At 38.5% G+C, this 22,411-nt stretch overlaps 1 long non-coding RNA gene across 1 annotated transcript in view; it reads right to left on the bottom strand.

Moving 5' to 3' along the window:
* Positions 1-22,078, bottom strand: part of LOC147601206 (uncharacterized) — a 381,994-nt gene extending 359,916 nt beyond the window's left edge. Inside the window, exons 1-4 of the long non-coding RNA XR_015257972.1 lie at positions 22,020-22,078; positions 21,269-21,371; positions 20,616-20,682; positions 18,637-18,662 (exon numbers count right to left, since the gene is read on the bottom strand). This is a non-coding gene — a long non-coding RNA (uncharacterized LOC147601206). The remainder of the gene's footprint in view (positions 1-18,636; positions 18,663-20,615; positions 20,683-21,268; positions 21,372-22,019) is intronic.
* Positions 22,079-22,411: the final 333 nt, after the last annotated feature.

The following is a 22,411-nucleotide window of genomic DNA, read 5'->3' as shown; positions in this document are numbered from 1 at the left end:
TCAAATTGTCTGAAATTAGGTAATGACCTAACCTGTGTCTTTTTTTTAAATTTCATTTACACAAACATTATTGCAAAATGTCATATGATCACTTCAGCAGAAATTAAGGAGCAAAACAAATATCTATATTACTAGACTCAAATAAATCTTGCAACCCAAAGCCTTACAATGGGTTTGTCAGCCTTTCACACAAAAATCCTTTTCTTGGGAAAAGAAAATAGACGAAGAAGTGAAAAGATATCATCTTGGTGGAAAACTCCCGAAACCACAATTGAAACAATTTCATCACCCCAACTTTCTTACTGACATGTTTATTGAAACATATAGACAGTTTCAGTAGTATTTTTGTTACTTTTTCTCCCTGTATATTTTCATCCCTTCCATAGTAACATTACCAGTAGGGACTGATTTTTGAAGTATTTTTTTAACAGCAGAATCATTGATGTTGCAACAACCCACTTCACAAATGTTTTATAACACCCATATGGTCAGCTGTCAAACTCTCCCCATCACCCCATCCAAACGCAGTCCAATCCGGCATACCTCAAACTGTTCTGCTACCTAATTAACAAAATCCAAATTCCTTACTTGCATTAAATATACATCATTGCACAGTTTTTACTCCCATCTCTGTTATACTGACTAGCAGAGTGCCTGAGCTAATCCATCGGAGCCCAGTTCTTCCCTACTTGCATAACTACAGCTGTAAATAGGAGGAGAAACACTGTGATGCCCATATCTAGTCTCTCTTTCAAGCTGCCTCATTCATCCATCATGTCTAGAATGCTTGGATCTCTATGGATGGCAGAGATTAGCACAAAATGACTCTTCTCTGCTTCCAGCTTGTTTTCAGCTTTTATTGTTAATTTACCCACAGTCTTATTTACTGTGTATCATCAGCCTGATTGAATTCTCATGTGACTCAGTCTTTGTACATAGTCTTCATAACTTGCTTGCTTGATGTTTTCACCTCTTAAAAGATTCTTCTTGATTTTTTTTTAACTTTGTTTGTTCCAAATTTTTATTTATAGATTTTTCCATCACTTAACTCAATTCCTTTACTGATCTGTCTTTTCCAGAAGTCTTGACTGGTTTGCGCTTATCTTGTAGTGTTTTTGTGTCATTGCTAGCCCAACTTCTCTTTGTATGTCTGTTTTGCAGTCCTCTGCTCCATACTTTTTATTACTTCTTTAAATACTTGCCATCCACGTTATACCAAGATTTTTTTTTCTGACCATGACTCACAGATACCTCTGTACTTTGTATAAATAGCAGGGTACAGGTTCTGAGCTGGCCTTTAAATTCCAGCAGGCTCCAAAGTGAGTAAAGCGTGACTCATGCAGTGAACAGAGGTTCAGGGGGCTATTTTAGTCGGAATATGCTCTCAGTTTCTCAGTGTTAATTTATTTAGGTGGGGAGTGATGATGGTCACATCCCTTGTGACACTCTGAGTCTCCCTGGCTCCACTAATACAGGGCTCTTGGATCCTAGATTTATTCCCCAAGTTCCCTGTCCAAAACTGTAGTACACGAGTGGAGGAAATCTAGATACATCTTCACAGTCTCCTTAAATTTATCCTGACAGGTAGATCTATCATCCAGCTTTGCCCCTCACTGCCTGCATCTTCTTCAGTATGTTTAGGCTGCTGTAGCAAACATGCTCCCTGCATCCTTTTTCTGTTATGTATGACATTTTCAATCCCTTAGCATCATTTTCCAGGCTACATATCAAGGAAGAATCTGCAGAATAACAGAACTCAGCCTCCTTTGTGCATGAAGCAGCAGCAACCAGCCAGTTAACATAAACATGCTGGTCAATCAGCATAAATATAGCTTGAACTCAGCCACTGTTCCGTCATCTCCAGACAAACATTGGAAGATTTGAACTATCGAGCACCAGGACTAAGACAGTAGAATTAATTTGTAGTCTTAATGTATTCTGCTGCACAAGCATCTCCTTTTTTCTAGTCTAATGTCTATCTGTACCATATCTAAATTGTGAGCTTCTGAAACATGTCTATCTGTATAAATACTGATGTTTTATTTTCTTGGAAATGCCTTTGTTACCTATAACATTTAAGATTTGCTTAATTTTTTGATACTGTCTTGAGTTTAATCGAATTTCTACTTGTATAGCAGTAAAGAATAGGATCCTTTCTTATCAAGTAATCTGTAGATAATTGAAAGATTTCTTTAACCCCAAAAGTATTGCTATCCAATATAAAAACTAGACATAGCTATGGATCAAGGATTTTTTTAACTTTTTCTTTTAATCATATAAAAAAACTGTCAGGACTCAGAATAATGCAAAGAAGGTTTAAAATATTCTTAATACGGAGAATCTCTTATTTTCTGAAAATTCCAAAATATTATTCCGTCTCCATTAAAAGAAACCCACTGCAGTTTAAGGATTTTCTTCAGCCTTTTGGTGTTTATTTAGGGTTATTTAATAATACAGGCTTGGCCAGGCAGATTTCCCATTTTAAGCCTATGATTTGATCATGAAAAAATGTCCCGTTCGGTACTGACACACACTGTATTTCCAAATACCCAGTCGCTGTGCAAAACAGTCTGCAAAATTCCAACCTAAATGAAAGTCACCAGCTGCCTTCCAGTTGCTAAGAAATCTCTGTGTTAGACCTACCCAAAGCACTTCCACTGTTACAAGTGAAAACCCCTAAAATAAATACCAAGGGAAGAGCCAGTCTGCCTAATCTAGCCACTAAACCTGCACCTTCCTTTTAAGCTCTTCTTTTAAAGGGAATAGTTTCCCATGGAATCCTTGGACAGAGGCAGGTATCCCGCAGGCCTCTGAAAGGACATCCAGCTTGAGTAAACTTAGGTGTCTGGATAGCTGATTTATTTTCTGGGTTTTTACCTCAAATTTATTTTGGGTTGCTTGTTTTGTTTTCTGAGTTTGGGGTTTGTGATCTTTTTAAAATATAAGTGATGCACAGGAATGAAAACTTAAGCATTTTTGCAAGTTAGGGGAAAAGAGTGTCCCTTGTATGTAATACTAGGTCCTGTCCCCCATTATGAATTGATAACAGCATAAGGAGTTAGAGGTAACCCCTACAATCCTTATGCAAGCAAAATTCCAAATTAATTGGAAGTTGCCTGAGCAAGACATATGAGATGAAGATGATTAACATACTAGCTAATTCTTGAGTCACTTTCCTACTGGAAACTAAATACATTATTTTGTCTTAGTTCTTAGTATTTTGTCTTTATGTTACTTTTGTATTGTTCTAGCATTTCCTCTGGCTGAGGCTTTGTGGAAACTGCACTAAAAAAAAAAGCAATACTGAAGTGTTTATTAAAACACAATGGTGAAAAGTTCAAATAAAGGCCCGTCTCCCCATTAAGTCTTGTCTAAAATGGCATTGTTTTCACTGCAAGCAGAATCTAGTCTCAGAATGTACAACCCCAACCTCACCCTCCAGCACTGTAGACATTGGTTCCTACTGTAATGCTCCTTAAAAATCAGGGCTTGCTGATAAAATTACTAATTTATTTTCAGACTACAGAGCTAGAAGAACTATTGGCATCAATATCTTGGCAATCTTTCTTCAGATCACCTACTTGAATACCTAGAAATCTGGTACACACATTATTGTTTGGAAAATGACGTGATACCTTTGCACAATAAATTTCAGAAGCTGAGACTCATTCTAATAACTTTTAAATAAACATTAAAATTGTCTACAATATAGCCACATTAAATAGAAGACATTATTATGTTTACACTTTCAAATACAAAAGCAAGTTTATCAGTTACATGGCTATTTTACACATACTGCTTACAAAACCACAAGATTATTAGACATATTGAAGACCTAATATTTTTATAACAAATCTGGTAACAGTTAAACTGGAAGAGTGGATCACAGTGAATCTAAGTTAATCCAGCTGGATTACCTTACTGTCATCTCTTAGGCGGTATTGATGCATGGCAAATAAAAGCAGCAGCATTTTTTTCTTAGCATATAGTGTCCCAAATGCTTTCAAAAGTGAATGTGTTCTCTTGCTACATATTTAGCCTTTATGGTCGCATTGCTTACATGGGTATCTGCATGGTATACATGTTTTGATGCCTGTAGTTTTGCACAGTGAACTGTATACAGTTAAATACGGGTACAAATGATGGCAGATACGTAATTACATATTGGGTGTTGAGTACATGTGGAGATGTTGAATGCCTCCATGATTTATGATTAATATGATGATCTCTGCGGTAACTTGATACTCCATGCTAGTGGAGAAAGTTCTTGTTCTTCCAAGGTCTTCTAGTCCAGATGTTAGGCAAAACTAGACTTTGAAAGCGGAACAAAGCAAATACCAGGCAGGCAGGTACAACAATTACAATGGCAACCGTCACAGCTAAAAGTCACTGTTGGCATTTCTTCTTGCTCTTCTTGCTGTTCTCCAGCAGCCTGAATACTCTTCCGATTCCTCCCTCTCTCGATGGCATAGTACAGAGCGCACACACTCATCCGTCTTCACCATGCAAGGAAAGCTACCAAGCAACGGGCACCTATAGGTAGATTCTAGAGGGCAGGGAAATAAAACAAAATGAGCATAGTTTAGCTGCAGCAAAATCGCACAGCAAAACCACTAAATTTTCCATTTCAGAGAGCTAGCCAAGTCTTGTTTTAGAATAACAGAAAATTCATATGTTAGAGCTGCTGTAGCTTACAATCACCTACTATTTCTGAGATTTTTTTCAACAATTCTAAAGACTGGAAGTTTCAAGGCAACACAGACTTTTCTACAAAGTCTACAGCTGAGGAGTCACATAGCACAAAGAGCTCTCAGAGTGGCTTTGTTTGCGTGCTTTAGTTTGAACTCTTTGATATATTTCAACAAATTTATTTCATGTTTTATTAATTGTTAAAAGTTTCTTTCTTTTCTTTATTGAACGCAAAGTCTTTCTCTTACTCTTAAGGACAAACTTCCTTGGTCAAAGAACCACCTAAGATAAAGGTCAGTAATTCTGTTCCTAGGGAATAAAGCATCTTTCTAAAAGCATCTTTCTACCAAGGTAAAAGATGACAGGGGCTTGGGAAAGCAATTTTTCATGCTTTCACTGCAAGTGCAAGAATTTATTTGCCTTCCTTTCTCTATAATAAATATAAATGGTTAAATAAATATAAATGCTTTTAAAAATAAAACAATAACACAAAACAACAAAGCACTGAACTTCACATCCGTTTCTCCCTCTGGTAAGAGTATGAGAGAAAGAACCAACCGTGTGGAACAAATTCATAATATTACACGTATCCCTAGAAGTTGTCCACACAGTAGAGAGATGAGGTTAGTACAAGAAACTACATAGAACAAAACCCTATGTGTTGTACAAAGAGGACTACATAACAGTAATATATTTGTTAGTAGAAAAAGCTAAATATACCAGAAGAGTAATAAAAGAAAAACTATATTTGGTTTTGATTAAAAAGTCCAATTAGTTGAAGATTTAATGGAATGAGAAGGATAATGAGAAAATCAGATAATTGGAAATGTGCTTTTATGTGACAGCAACTCGCACTTAGGGTTTAAAAGTCCACTGTATCATCTCTCAGGGACCTCCTGCACAGAGGTGAACAGAGAATTTCCTACCACAAAACACAGTTTCACGGCAGCGACAGAGCTGCCAGTAGCCCTTTGGTGGGAAGTGGTGAGCAGGCAGCACAGCCTCCGTGTTACAGCTCCTCATCCAGTGCCAACCGATCTCATTGCCTTGCAGGAGGGAGCAGGTGATACTCTCAGGGAATGGAGCCAAGAGCATTAATTTACTCACAGGCCTGGGAACATCTCATTTTGCTTTGTATGCCCATGGCAGCCTGCAAATTCTACACAGGGTGCTGAGAAAGCCAAAGCTGTAGGAGGGGAGCATGCAGTAGGCAGTCTCAAAAGGGAGGAACAGTCCCAGGTGTCCTCAGAAGTATGCTGGTTAGGCTGTCATCCCTACTGCCTCAGTCTCTTCATCTGCCATCCCAGTTCACTTACAACATTTCAGTCCACTCTGACAGTTTCTGGGCCCGAGGACCTTGTGGTGCTCATTTTCCTACTAACCTGCTTATTCTGCATCTCCAGGCATTTCCCCATTCAGCAGTCACAGCTGCAGCGATCTAGACCCTGTTCTTCATTCTGGCTCCATCTCAGCTTTGCCGTCCAAGAAGTTCAGACTGTCCCGGGAAGAGGCACAGAGCTCCCACCTCCCAGCCCTCTGCCTCTCCAAATGTAAGCATATGCCAAGTAGGGAGCAGCAACACAGCTGCACCTTCCTGGTGCAGTCTCCTCACACTACTGAAATTCAAAAGAAGACATCGGATGAAGGACTTTACTGAAAATTCAGTGATGTGATGTATAAAAAGAAGAGGGAGGAGGTAATGACATTTTAGATAATTACAAATACATTTGCTTGTACAGATTATTGTCTTCGGAGGCAAAAGACTAGCATAGCTTCCCATTTCATTTATCCTTCCTCATAGTGTTTTACCTCTATGATTTTTATTGAGCATTTTCCTCAGAGCCTGGTATAAAAATACCTGCATTCATTTGTCAGGTTCCTGTCTCCCTCAGTAAGCTAAAGTTGGACTCATTAACTTTTTTTTTTTTAAGGTTGCTGTGACAGACTCAGTTCAAGTGTAATAGCCTGAATATAGATGAGTTTTCAGTAGCAGCCAAAGAAAATGTCAGAGACTCATTCTCCCTGACATTTTTGAACTTCAAAAAGACTGAAAAAAAAATGCCTGGCTGAGATTTCACAAAACCAACCAAATTTTTTTATCAATTTCTTTTTTGCTGTTGGGAGTCTCTACTAACCAGTTTGTCAGTTTATCAGCCACATTTTTACTTTGGGATATTATCTTTCCCATTACTTACTAAGAAGTAATTTGGCTAAAATCTTTGGATATCTATAAAAACTCCTTAAAAAATGAAATAGCTCTGGTAATTCAACAGTGCAATTTCTACATTGTTTTTGTGGTTAACAGATCATTTTCCGTCAGTGACAACTGACTAGTTTAAATTGTGGTCTGCTGATGATGAGTTCATTGTAAGGTGCTTGCTAGTGGCCTATAGAAAAGAGACTGGTCACACAATTAGAAACAATTAGAAAAAAAAATAAGCTCTATGATTTACTTTTTCTGCTTTGTTTTTTAATAGATTTTAGAGCCAGAAGGAAATATATTCAAGCTGCCTACACATGACAGGTCATAGAATTACACTGTAGGGAACCGTACAAATAAAATTGGTCTAAGATACCTGGTTTAGGACAGAGTGGATCTTAGGATTTTTCAGTTAAAATAAAATCCAAATTTTCTGGAGTAAACCTCAAGTAAAAGGGAGATCTGGTTCTGCCAAAACTTAAAAGTCCGCATGCTGTTGTCACAAGAATGTGGAACATATTACATATCTGAAATTTGCAGCAAGACATTGCAAATGGTCCTTCAGATCAATAATTATTTATTCACATACAACAGCAAGACTGGGGCTGGTAGAGACCATGGGTTTTTTTCTCATATTTACCAAAATGTAGGGGGTTTTTCCCTATAGTTTGGCTGTAACATCTTACAAAATCAAATTTTGTTGTCTTGTTGCTTTTAACTAAAGGTAGCTTTTCTTAAGTATAAATTGCTTTTGTCTCCCACTTGCAAAAGAAATACAGAAGACTTACAGAGGGTGGCCGGGTAGACACAGATGCAGAGTATTTCCACTGTGATCTGTACAAAGAAATTCTATGTATGTCTGTATGTTTCCCAGTTGTTTTGGTTTTTTGGTTTGGTTTGGTTTGGTTTGTTGTTTTTTTTTTGCTTTTATTAGCAGTAGTTAGTTCCAAATTTCTTGCCTTATTTTCCTCCTTATGGGTGTGGACATAGGTTTAGTTTTTGTCTGTATTGACATGACCTCAGCCTGACATTATGGAAAGCTGGAAGATTTATTGGCAGAAGAGAGCCTGTTGGAAAAAAAGCTGGGTAGTGGTAATTGGAGAATGAGTCAGTGTCTGGAGTCCAGCTGTGCTTGCTACACAAGCTTGACTTTAGCTGAGTTACTCAGATTTCTTCAACTATCTGAAACTGGCTTTTTTTTTTTAAAAAAAAAAAAGGAATAGGCTTTACATATGCTGGATGCATTTTTGGCTAAGAATATTTGTATAACGGCAGGAAATTATCTTTCTTCCTTTTCATTGTTAATATTGCAGTGTAGTGCAGGAGCTATGCTCTTGGAGAAGCAATTCACTATACACGTACAAACCAGCCTGTCTGAAAGATGTCATGGCTTCAACATCTCAAAATGCACCAATAATAAGTTTGATATGCATTAAGTTCTGTGACTAATATTGTAAAGACACCTACATGTTAACCCTGGGTGGCAAAGCATTGCTATTTCTTATTGCACCCATTTACAGTGGTAGAGGCTCAAGAAGCACAGCATCGGTTCATGGTTGGTATTATTTTAACTAGCAATTTGAATTACGAGGCTTACTTCATCAGCATGCCAAAAATTGAAGTTCTAACCTTTGAACAATACATTATTTTAAGGAAAATGGCATTTAAATATCCTTAGAGAATGTTGTCAAATTAAATACTGAATTTGAAGCAAATTTTCTAAAACTAAGCTCTTACAAATCCATTATTTTAATCTTTTTTTGCCATACTAATAAAAAGTTACTTCTCCATTCTTCATAGATTGTAGCAAGAACTTCAAAGTGTTACCATAGATATATCTTACCTAATTTTGTTGTCAAGACTGAAAGAAAAACAAATAAATGAATTGTGAATAATTTACATTTTTCCATTTCTTTCTAATTTAAGAATTCCTGAAAGTTTTAAAAGCATAGTTAAAGAATTTTCTTTTTTTTTAATATAATATTAACGAACAGAAACATTCTAAACAAAAGAAATTGTACAGACAAGCTATGACTCTTTTGGACTACAGACAGAGAGACGAGGATAATAACAGCAGTACTACATGAGCCACAAAAAAGTCAGGATTGAAATTTAGGAAAAAATACATTAAGCACTGGGAGGGAGCCTCATTTAATACAGAAAAAGCCTTTGGCAGTCAGCTGGAAGAACATCTTGAGGCAACACTCACATATTCAGGCTGAAGTTTTTGACATGGCTGTCCCATTTCTCATCTCAGTTTTTGCCTTATTCTTTGTAATTATAAGGGTCGATAAGTAGACCGAACGTTGAAGAGAGCAAACCTGACAAGATAGTGTGTCTTGTATTTGTTACAGGCATTAATAACACTATTTCTGGAATTTTAAGTCCTCTTGAGAATTTAAATAAACTAAAAACAGAAGGGAAAAGATAACAGGCCGTGTTATCCATTTGTATCTATACGAAGTGCAGGAGCTGCAAATACAGGAGCAGCCCAAGTATCTACTTACTGCGACCTGTTTCTGACAGCGATTGGCACTAGCTTCTGCAAGGGAAATTTCCACAGAATTCATGAGGTAAACAGTCATGGAAAAATTCATCTATAAGGACAGTTCATTCCTAACCTCGCTGTTTAGCTGGTGCATGCCCTGAAGAATGGCATCTTACACTGTTTCCAAATTCACTTCCTCCCATCAGCTTAATAATGTATATCCTTAAAAACGTACCTCCTGTTTAGTGAACCCCATCTCTTTATTTCTGTACCCTGCTGCAAGCTTCCCCCATCACCAGGGCTTTAGCAGTCTCTGTACCCAGGATCCACGGGCCAGCTCTGACACCACAGCCACATCATCTCTACTCAGACTGCAGAAAATGAGCTGTGGGTCTGTACAGAGACAAGAAAAATAAAAATTGGAGGTAGAGCTAGAACTGGTGAGACAGGATTGTTAGCAGCTGAAGGATTCAAGAGGGAAAACACTGGCATGGAAAAGTGTGTAATCCTAAATTTAAAAAGAGAGAAGGGCTTGTTGGCCCAGGGACTAGTCAGGACCTGTCAGTTCAAATGACCACTGTCATGAGCATTGGTGGAGCTGGTGGCAGGTAGCAGCTCAGCAGCCCTGTGCATCCATTGCAGGGAGCCGTGGGACCACCCTGTCCTCCTCCTCATGCTGCCCTGGCTGGGCAGCAAAGACCCTGGGTGCCATATCTGGAGCAGTGAGTGTATTAATCTTTAACTGAAGAGGTCATTAAATCCAAGCTATTTTTTGTGTAAGTCAATAAGGACTTGCTTAGTACTTGTAGGTTGTGCATATTCTACTTGTAGGAGATCACAGGGCATGGCTACACATGGTCAAGCAAACCACCTCAAAACAGGGACCGTAACAATTGATGTGCACTTATTTCTGAAATCTACTGGGCGCAACTCCAGTAATCTATTGACCACTTAAATCCATGGATTATGTGTTGTATAAAACACTGGTGATTGTGTAAACAGAGAGAAATTGCACATTTCTGAGTCTGTGCTGCAGATGCCTGCAAATCTTTTTCAACGTGATGTTTTATATTATTTTTTAATCTCTGCAAAACCAGACAATTCCTACCGCTCGGTTTGCTCATCCTGCAGTGATTCAACCCTTGGCATTTTTAGCAGATTCACCACAGGTCATTAGTTGTGATGTGTGTGTACAGTGTACTGAGTAGATAGCTCACAACCGTGCCTATTTTGTTTTTACAAGCATTTTTGTTCAGTTACACTGGACACAGCAGTCAGCAGGATAATATTTAATGAGGTCATCTTTTGCAGTAGTATTTTTTTGCAGTAGTAATGAGAATTTCTGAAACAGAATATTGTTGCTAATTACTTTCACTCACCTAATTTAGCCATCTAAAGGTTAAGAGTCTAATTTAAGCTAATTGATTTGGCTGCCTCAGGGGTTACTGGAGAAAGAGATGTGTCAGAGAGCAAAAGGTCTCCAGTGTATTTTTGATACTTTATCCCAAGATGAATCACCCTCCAGGAGTCCTCTCTCTCTCTGCCGAGAACACAGGTCGTCAAAATGATAATTTAAACTGGATGCCCATCCTCTGCAGATGGACTGCAAGGAAATGATGTTACATAGACACAGCTTGAAATCACAGTTAGCTGATACATATTATTTTACAGATACAGGAAGCATGCTTGAGATTTTCTACTCCAAACCAAACAAACTCCAAAGTCTGTCTTTTGCATTGTCATTATGAAAATTGGATAAAGTTGAGTGAGATGAAGCTTCACTGAATCTAGTGAGCACAATGAGTCTTTTGCATGGCTGTTCAGCTCAAAGTAGTTCAGCTTTTTTTTTGGTTTTTTTTTTTTTTTTTTTTAATTTCAGTAGGCACCATCACCAAAACCCAAACCAAAAGTCCACAAGTGAGGGCACAAGTATGGTTTTTGCAGCTGGTCATCATATTTTAAGAAGGATACACGAAAACTGGAGTGTCCAGCAAAGATCTAAAATCACAAAGATAAGATAAATAAAGTGAGGCTGTGTAGCTTAATAAAGAGAACACTGGTAAAGAAGGGTGGAAACCTGCTGATTTGCAAAAAAAATCACAGAGGAAAAGCAATGATCACAGCAAGAAAGATTTCAGGGTAGACATGAGGAAAAACCTCCTCACAGTAAATAAGTGCCTGGGGAGACTTGCCAAGTTTTCATTACTGGAGCTTGTTAAAAATCAACAAGACAAATATTTATCAGGAATGACTTAGGCATAGATGCTCTGCCATAGGGAAAGGGAAATAGAACAAATATATCCCTTCTCTATAATCTTTCATTATCTAAATAATTTCTTATTTACAAGACATTTATTTCTTATTTCTCTGTTTCTTATAAATTTGTTATAAATAAGAAATGGACTGATAGGAACCTGATAAAATTAAAATAAAGGTCATGCAAATTCCTGCACCTATGTAGGAACAATCTCAGGCACCAGTACATGCTGGGACCACCCAACTGGAAAGCAGCTTGGCAGAAAAGGACCTGGGGGTCCTGGTGGACATCAAGTAGAACATGAGCCAGCAGTGTGCCCTTGCGACAAGGAAGGTTAATGGTACCTTGGGCTGCATGAGGATGAGTGTTGCCAGCTGGTAGAGGAGAGTGATCCTTCCCCTCTACTCAGCACTGGCAGGGCCACACCTGCAGTGTTGTGTCCTGCTCTGGACAGGAGGCACAGGTTGCCCAGACAAGCTGTGGAGTTACCATCCTTGGAGATATTAAAAATCTGTCTGGACATGGTCTTGGGCAAACAGCTGTAGGTGGACCTGCTTGAGCAGGGATGTTGGACCAGATGACCTCTGGAGGTCCCTTCCAACCTCAACCCTTCTGTGACTCTGTACTCAATCTGGAAAGTAAGCAGAGTAAGCAGAAGTAAGTCCTTCTGGCACAAGAGTTCCTCGTTTAGGTGTCTGTTTATAGACACGAGGGGATGAATCTGGGCCAAGAGCTGGAGAACACAAGTAGCAGACAGCTCCTCAGAAGCAAAGTCCCTGCTCAGCTTTCACTGACCTCCTTAGGAGTTAATGGTGTGTATCAGCCCACTGAATAAAGATTATTTTGGGTTTTTTTTTTCCTGACAGAATTCAAGCTTCTGCATAACGGGGGCTAAAATACAGCCTGGCAGATTGTCAAAATTATGGTCTTTATTTCTCTAGAGTATGCCAGAGAAGAAAATCCTAAAGTAAATGATTGACAATTTTGTTATAATCCTCGTAATGTTTAAGTAAAGCAAAGGTTCTCTGGCTCACATATGCTTCATTTTTACCAGTTCTCAGTTTACTTAAACATCAGGGAGACTATAACAAAATCATAGAATCATAGAATTGTTAGAGTTGGAAGAGACCTTCAAAACTCATCTAGTCCAACCCTCCTGCAAGAAGCAGGGACATCCCGACTAGATCAGGTTGCTCAGAGCCTCATCCAGCCTGGCCTTGAACGTTTCCAGGGATGGGGCATCCACCACCTCTCTGGGCAACCTGTTCCAGTGTTCCACCACCATCATTTAAAGTATTTTATTCCTAATATCTAATCTGGATCTACCTCCTTCTATTTTAAAACCATTACCTCTCATCCTATCATAACAGGCCCTACAGAACAGTCTCTCCCCATCTTTCCTGTAGGCCCCCTTGAGGTACTGGAAGACCGCTATCAGGTCTCCCCGGAGCCTCCTCTTCTCCAGGCTGAACAGCCCCAACTCTCTCAGCCTGTCCTCATAGGAAAGGTGCTCCAGCCCTTTTATCATCTTCATGGCCCTCCTCTGGACCTTCTCCAACTGGTCCATGTCCTTCTTATGTTGGGGGCTCCAGAACTGGACACAGTACTCCAGGTGGGGTCTCACCAGGGCAGAGTAGAGGGGGAGAATCACCTCCCTCGACCTGCTGGCCACGCTCCTCTTGATGCAACCCAGGATGCGGTTGGCCTTCTGGGCCACAAGGGCGCATTGCCTGCTCATGTTAAGCTTCTCATCCACCAGCACTCCCAAGTCCTTCTCCTCAGGGCTGCTCTCAATCCATTCTCCACCCAGCCTGTATTTGTGCCACGACCCAGGTACAGGACCTTGCACTTGGCCTGGTTGAACTTCATGAGGCTGGCACGGGCCCACCTCTCCAGCCTGTCCAGGTCCCTCTGGATGGCATCCCTCCCCTCCAGCATGTCGACGGCACCACACAACTTGGTGTCATCGGCAAACTTGCTGAGGGTGCTCTCTATCCCACTGTCCATGTCGCTGACAAAGATGCTGAACAGGGCCGGGCCCAGCACGGACCCCTGAGGGACGCCACTCGTGACCGGTCTCCACATGGACATTGAGCCATTAACCACCACTCTCTGAGTGCGGCCATCCAGCCAACTCCTTATCCACCGAGTGGTCCGTCCATCAAACCCATGTCTCTCTAGTTTAGAGAGAAGGATGTCGTGCAGTCTTCATTCACTGACACTATGAAACACAACAAAAAGGGCTTTGCCAATTAAATCACTTTTTTAGTATGTTCATAATACCCCCCTTTTTTTTTTTTTTTTGCATTTCTGTAATCCTTTTGTGGTTTTTTTTTAATTTGATCTTTTTCTAATTGGTAATTACATTTGACAATCTGAATCTATTTTATCTAAACACATAAACTCTGTTTTAAACCTTCTGTCAGGAGCAAGAGTCAAAAAAGATTTTCAGATTCTGTATTTTCCCCTCTGCCTTTTGATACTGAAAACCAAACCTTTCTAACTGATTTGAGCTTCCCCATCCAAGTTAATTTTACCTACACCACCTTCCTAATTCCACCTCCTGCAGAATAATGCCTTTGTTTTAATGTCATATAAATGCAACTCAGTAATTTATTTCTTTACAGGCATGCCAAATCTGCCCTAATGTCCTTAAGCTATTTCTAATGCATTTATTGGTCTTTAAAAGGATGTAAATATTTTGTTCCAGTTGTCAAAGAGTCTTCTTTACGTATAAACATTGTGAAAAGACAGTCAGTACTGTTACTGAGTATGTTCAGTGGGTGGTGTCTAAGTGACGAGCAAGATTACGCACTCTGGAATCATGAGGAGGTTACTAAGGAAGATTGATACTTACCTGAAGGTATCAAGTATCAGTTACGCAGACATCAAAATAGGCAGCACAAGAATTAGTGTGATTGCAGGATAAAATAGCAAAGTTCTAAGTCTAACGTAGCCACCAAAACCAAGCTTTTAAATTTCCTACACATGAAATGTCAAGATATTCAATCCTCTTTATGCCACAGCTTCTCCCCACACAACATGTAGATGCAATAATTCCTTTTTTCTCTTTTATTCTCTTTTTTAAAAGACTTACTATTGCCATTGGCCACAAAAGCCAGCCAGATGAAGTGCTTCATTATATGTCTTTTAAGATAGTGAGAACATTTAATAGAGACGTTTTTTACATTTTCTTCTGACACTCTACAGTAAAAATGCACTCTCTAGTCTCTCAGGCACCTTTTAAAAAATCTCATAGAATGAGAAAGAGATATTTTGGGCTCTTGATCCTTGCCATTTGGCCGGTACATTTTGCTTTTATTCATCCTGCACGTAGGTGGAGATATTCAGTATAACAATGTTAGAGTTGGCCATTTCAGAAGTCTTTTCCTGAAGAACATTTTACTGATTTTTAAGAAGATTTTATTTATGGATCTCAATATGTCTTGCTTTTATTACTGAAGGCTGTACTGCAGCAAGGCTCTAAAACCTGAAAGGAGATTATCCCAACTGTTCAGACCTTCTAGATCCACAATGGCACTCACTGAGTTTCATTAGCTTTTCTAGGGAGAGGAAAGCTTGAAAAGTAATCCAGTAATAACACCAAAATATGGAAGACATTCTCATCCATCAACTTGTATATTAGGACACGTTCATCTCACAGTGCTGTGAAGTTTAGGATGTAACTGCAGATGCAGGTTAGGAACCGTCTGCCATATGATCTACCAGTGGCTGGCCACAGCATCACAGATACCTTCCAGGTCTCCTTTAACTGCAAGCATCAATACCTTAATAATTGTATACTTTGATATTGTTATATGTTCTGCTAAAAGATAACTGTATGTCTACATAAATATATAAAGTTAATAATACAAAATACCTACAGATCTGCACTAATCTCAAAATATTTATCCACAATATCTTTGTTACAGAGTACAGCAGTTATTTTTCCATGTATTTTGAGTACAAGACAGATGGCATTTCACAGTAGAAACCAGATGAGGTATCACATAGACAAATTTGTAACATATGGTAGGTAAATACAAGTCTCTTCCCGACTGTGGTAGAACATAGCAACATTTTCCCCAAATACTTGTGTTGTTTTGTAGTCGTGTAATACTTCAAAGTTTTATTCAGACAGTGATTATCAAAAGGTCTTGATTTCAAAAAAGGTATGTCCTAAAACAAAATTGGCTTATTATAATCTCAAAAATATAGCTTGTTTCATGTTATTTTTTGTCTGAAATGGGCTAAACTCCACAGGCTGAACTGGAGTAACAGCACATAACGCAGCAGTCCCCATTTAAACTGCTTTCTAGCAACAAGCGTCTGCAAAGACACCTGCCGGCATGCCGAATTTGTAATGTGGGGAAGTAATGCTTCCAAAAACAAGGATACAAAGATGCTGACTGCTCAATGCAGTAAATTAACACCTTCTGTCTATCAGAGAAGGTTTAAAATAAGTTTACATGAGTCTCACATAAGACATTAACTTACTTCAAAAATAGCTTGCACACATATGACTCATTGTACACAAAGCTGGGTTTTTTCCACTTCTACCAATGTGACAATTATTAATTATTCCAGTCCCTGAAAAATTAATCAAATAAGAAAAATCTGCAACCAGGCAAATACATTACATGCCTAGCTACAGGGATCCACGTACGTATGTGGTTTTTTTTCTCTAATTCCTGCCACTGCAAGTTTCAAATGCTATTACACTGGTACGTACATCTTACCGACTGCCAAGACTGGGCCACAAAATAGATAAGGTCACGCAAGGTATTTCTCATCTATTTCCTATAAAGCCTTCAGTGTCACCAAAGAGAATTTGAAAAATGTGGGAAAAATTAAATGCTGATGAATGACAATGTATCTATGAAGAAAAGCAGCAAATTACTATATTTGTAAAACCCATAATCGCCTCTGAGAACGACCTCACTTAACTACAACTTACTGCATTCTGGTGACTCCCGTTCCTGAATGGCATTATTTTATCATTAGGAAGGTTTTGCACTTCATAGGAACATTCTCCTCTAATTTCACATGAGGATTAAAACACAGCTCCACAGAAAGTCTGATCAGCACTTAAAATGACAGTGCAAGAAAAACTCTTCAGAGCTTAGGTCTCTGAGTAGCTTTGTTTTAATTAATTGTGTGTATTTTCATGTAAGTTCTCAAGATTAAAGCAGTGGAAATGTCTGTTTTCCTCTGACTTCTTAGACCTTTTGATTTTATCCTCTTGAGTAGCAAACTAATTTCCCCATGGTAATGATTGTTGCGACATTTCATTTTTTTTTCTATTAGACATTTCACAGTTTTAACAAACCAGTTAATTGGAATATTTTTTAATTTCACAGGATTATTGTCAAATTCCTTGTATCTCGTTTCTATTCTATCTTCTTAATTCTTCCCAGAAATGCTGTCAAAGTGTTTATTCACAAAATACACAAAAGTAAAAAATGCATTTTCACAAGATATTTCAGTCAACATATGTACATGTACTGCAAGGTACATATATATATATGTATGTACGTACATATACAGGTGACAGTTTTCTAGGTTACTCAGATTGGTTCTTCCACTGATTTCCAGGCAAGCTGTAAATCCTCAGTATATCCAAAACTCATAGAGCCTCTCTTACATGATTTTAGATGAACTCAGGTGACTAAATGTAACACTGTGAACTTAAGATTTATTTCTACCACTCCAAGTTCTGGAAATTCAGATGTAATGCTCCAATCAACAACACTTCCTGAAAATAAAGTAAAAATAAGCCAATCATTTGCTTGACTATAGTAAGCGCTGTGTTCTCCAAAATATTTTAGAAGAGTCTGTATATCCTACTACCAGGAAATACTTTCTGATGATTACCCATAATATCTTAATTTCCTTCTCGTGTGGTGGCAGATTTCTCTTTCTCAAGCAGCCATTACATTTCATTCACTGGCTACATATTTAAAGTAGCAACAGGAGGAAAAGAGAAGCAAGTCCGTTATTACAAACAACTCCGCTAATATTGATTTATCGGTAAATCGGAAAATACACAACTTGAAACACTGTCAGCATTTGCTTTGGGCAAATGCATTTCCAGATGAAGTAAGCTATAGCAAATACTGTAACTATGCATGATTCTTCAATATATACAACTGAATTAGCTAATATTTAGTGTTTCAATCCTCAAATATTTCCATTTCTCTTCTCTCTATATTTCTATTACTCAAAAAACATACAGTACACAGATCAATTATCAGCCTTTATAGAGTTAATAGAAATAACTAGATTTAGAAATTCTGTTTTGTCGAGTTTGGGCTGTTCAGCCTGGAGAAGAGGAGGCTGAAGAGCGATCTTCCAGTACCTCAAGGGGGCCTACAAGAAAGATGAGGAGAGGCTGTTCAGTAGGGCCTGTTGCAATAGGACAAGGAGTAATGGTTTTAAAATAGAGGGGGGTAGATTTAGATTGGATATTAGGAAAAAAAAAATTTACAATGAGAGTTATAGAACACTGGAACAGGTTGCCCGGAGTGGTGGATGCTCCATTCCTGGAAACATTCAGGGCCAGGCTGGATGAGGCTCTGAGCAACCTGACCTAGTCGGGGATGTCCCTGCTCCTTGCAGGGGGGTTGGACTAGATGACCTTTGCAGGTCCCTTCCAACCCTAACCATTCTATGATTCTATGATTGTACGACACATTGCTTGTACCTGATAACAGCATTGCTGAATATATTGGTGGAAATTGGCTGAAAATACTGCTGCCAGCAACTTATCTTGCTTTATTTACCTCATTTACACCTAAGCATTTAAACTATTGCCTTCAGCATGAGAAACATCTTCAGAACTGTTAACATCTCAAGATTCATTAACTTCTACTCATAGATCACATTTGGGTTGGGCATATTTAAAATTTACACAACAGTGCATTAATAACTGCAGTCTTAAACATCGGCATGCTCAGAATTACAAAAACAGCCATGAAAATACTTCAGTGCAACACATCTTACTTTCTCTTGTTGCCATAGCCCCAGCCCTGGGATTACAAAACGACAATGTCAGACTGTATCATACAATAATCTGTTTCCAAAAATACAAAAAGAATACACTCAAAATTTATATTTTTATATATTTGTGAAATATATAAAAATTAAAACTGAATATGATACATAAATGAAAAGTATGATAATTAAAAATAAATTGCAATTAAAAATTGTATAGCTTCAAAGAACTTATTTTTGTCTGGTTTTTTTTCATTTAGATGCCAAGCAAAATTGGATTATTTGTAGGATAAATTTTTAGTGTCAAAAATGCAAGCAAATATTGATTTAAAAAAAAATGGGACTTTGTATTTCACAGATAGGCTTCCCATTAAAAAATACTGCACAGATACTGACACTGTGGCACCCAAGAGACAGGTTTTTTTCATACTTAGATGTTCCTGCAATTAGGTTGTATATTTTTTCTCCAACTTTCAGCAAAGGTTCTGTATAACTAAAGAAAGAATGCATGAAGCTGCTTTGAGAGGAGAGTATATTGGCTGTGATGTGCAAGCTGGGAATCTAATGAAAAGCTTGGGATCATTTTTATTTTAGGCTACTCAGATGACTCCTTACAGGCATTGTTTGGAAAATCAGTTCTTCTGATATCTTAGAGAGAATAGTACATAAAATCTACAAAAATAAGCAGTAACAGTAGAAATTGTAGGTAAGAAGAAAATGGTAGGTCAGAATTGCAAGCTTGCAAAGCTCTGTAATGGGAGGGAGAGAAAGAGAGAAAGGAATAATGAAGAATATCAGTGGCGGTCGATTTGAGAGGCAAACCTCGGCTTCCAAACCTTTCACAAAGTCCAGATTGTTTGTATCTATGGGTCTGAGATACTGAATTGTGAAGAAGCATCTGAAAGCCTAGACAGGGAATTGTAGGCTGCGTGCCTCGCTATGGCGAGGTCCACTGTCACCCCCGTAAGTTTAGGAGCTTACGGGAACGAGTGATGTTAGTCTTCCCTTCAAAGGAGCACATCACCATTCCCTTGTGTTTCTGACCCTGTGTGTTCTACTTCAGCTGTACAATCTTACTCTTAATGACTTACTAGCATGCAGTTCAGCTACTAGGTATTCTATACAAGCAGCCACATTAAAATCCAATTTCAAAAGAATTTAAACTAGTAAAATATAAACATATATAAATGGAAATATTTTCATCGTATTAACAAAAACATAGCAACTTAAAGTCCAGCAAGCAGTGTATTTTCACAGAAAACAAATTATTTCAAGAAGTTGCTGTCTCTGATTTTTTTTCAGGATTGCATTGGCTGAAATGCATACACTGTGTGGAAAAAAAAACAGGGTACGCAGTAGATGCATTAATTTAATGCCTCACTGAGAGATTTTAAAACATGGTTGTGATTAAGGAGATATCAGCAACCAGAGTGACTCTAATGGGACTACCAAGGACTCTTGGTGAAAGATTATTTAATGTTTTTATTGATTAATCAAATAATTATATTCATGTAAAGCTTGCTGTTAACAAACAGATTACTTTAATAAAGAACAGCATTACTTTCCTGTTATAGATCAATTTGATTTGCCTTCCAGTCAAACAAAATAATTTCATTGTAGCTAGCTGCACTGTAATACATCTGGGGAAAAAGAAAAAAAAAAAAAAAAAGAATATGGGCTATGTGCTCAAAAAGCCCTGTAAAGCAGTAATCACAGGAAAGTGTGCAGAAAACTGTCTGAAGGAGAGACCTTGGTGAAATGGTACGGTGAAAGGGATCAGCATGACCTTCCGGGGGTCTGTAAAGGGGAATACAAAGTAGAAGGTTGCCTAACCTCTGTACATCTACTACCATAACACTAATTTGGTATCATTTGTTTCCTAATTTGGTGTATCTGCTTATAACATCAAAAAACTGTCAAGTGTTCAAAGGAGTGTCACAGAAAGTGATCTAGATGCTGAAAAGTTAGCATTGTGATAGATGTCTTACCAGGCTTGGGATCTCCAGTTTGTTGAAGAGCAAGTTCACAGCTGATTTCATTGCTGTGTCCAGGTACCTGCAAATGAAAAACATATCCAAGAGTAGGTGCTAGTCAATCTCTGTGAAAAAGATATAGTAAGATCCAATGAGTGGAATTTTAATTTAGAGAAATTGAAAAGAGATACAATTTTTTAGTTGCAAACAAGTACACTGCTGGCTGATCTCATCATGTGTCATCAAATCACATATATGCTAAAGCTCTGAAATCTGTGAATGTATCAGTTCCTCCATTCTTCTCTTTCCTTTGTGGGACATGATAAGAAAAAAATTCCTGAATTGCTCTCAATATTCCTGTAAGACATGCTGGAATGGTTTAGCCTCACTGAATTGTTGGAGTTTCACAAAGAAACATCTGTGCATCGCCAGTGTGACAGACAAGTCATAGTACAAGTTCTAGCCTATGACGTGTACGTCATAAAAGCATTACCCAAGATACGGAATTTAAAGGACAGAAAATTAAAAACTAAAATTATTTGCAGTAGTCACTAATTTACTGCCTAAATTAGGCACTTAGGATAGGATGTCTCCTCTGATCTTATACAGCTGTGGCCACAGGCTCCCTTTCCGGTCAAAAGAGGGAACGGAGGGAGTAGTTCACCTACCTGACAGCCATCTGATGCTGAACCATACCATACAAATGTTTACAATATGGGTGTTAGGTGAGATGAATCCCAGCCACGCACCTTGTGTTTCCCGTGATGAAACCTGGGAAGTACAATAAGGAGCATTCCTGGCATAATTAGGGAGGTAAGAAATTTCTCTCTGAGTTAATGGGAGGGCTCTCTAATTCAAGGCCTCTTGGCACACACAAGTCCTGGCATCAGATGGACTCTGGGACTAGCTGCCAGGGTCAGCATTAACAAAATGAAAGCATAAATTTCAGAATAAAAACCATGTGTGAAGTTTAATTATTCTTTTGAGGTGTAGCTGCAAAATGTGCTAATCCAAAAGGTATTTATTTAGGCACAGGCAACAGCAATCTACTCTCAAGTGAAGACATAGCCTTGGGAAGCTCAGGACAGGGATAAGGAGACCTGATTTGTGCAGGGCAGTTTTCAGTGACATGAATTTGGTAACACCCCAGCGTGACTCGGCTGTATGAGTAACAGGAGTGCTGGGGGGAGGCCACTGAGAGCAGCCCCTGTAAGGCAGGGAACATCTTTTATCAGTCTAACTTAAAAAAAAAAATCAAAAACCAACAGAACCTCTTGAGATCTTAAGACTACTATAAAGGAATGGACCCTCTTGAAAAGAAGAGGTATTGTTTGTGTTTAATCAACAGGAACCTACACCCCTTTTTGATCAAAAACATTGTTCATGTAACATTGACAAGAATTATGTTTAGCATTTGACCTTAAGCTTAAAGACAGAACGTCTTGGCCTTCAGCACTATCCATCTGACCAAGGACAAATGTTCCTTTTGGAAGAACAAAGGAAAGCTGGCAAGAGGAAGCAGCTGTGAGTTGTCCTCAGGTGACACGCAAGCCTGTATGGATAAAAAGGGTTAGGGCACTTAATCCATGAGGACCACCAGAGACCACTAAGGACCCCTGAAGAGAGGAAGACACGTGCAGAAAGGTTTGAAGGGGAGCCAAGAAGAATGACCTAATGCCATTAAGCAACCTACATAGATTAGAACGAATATGTATTAAATCGGTAGAACATGTAAGAATTTATTGTATAATTGTAACTGGCTTCGGGTCTGCTTGATTTGTGGAATATCCACCCCCAGACCTCAAATAAAG

This window comes from Chlamydotis macqueenii, chromosome 3, assembly GCF_036417535.1.
Source record: "Chlamydotis macqueenii isolate bChlMac1 chromosome 3, bChlMac1.mat, whole genome shotgun sequence".
Classification (NCBI taxonomy): Eukaryota; Metazoa; Chordata; class Aves; order Otidiformes; family Otididae; genus Chlamydotis; species Chlamydotis macqueenii.
Note: the sequence above shows the minus strand (reverse complement) of the source record. Positions and strands in the feature narration are given on the sequence as shown.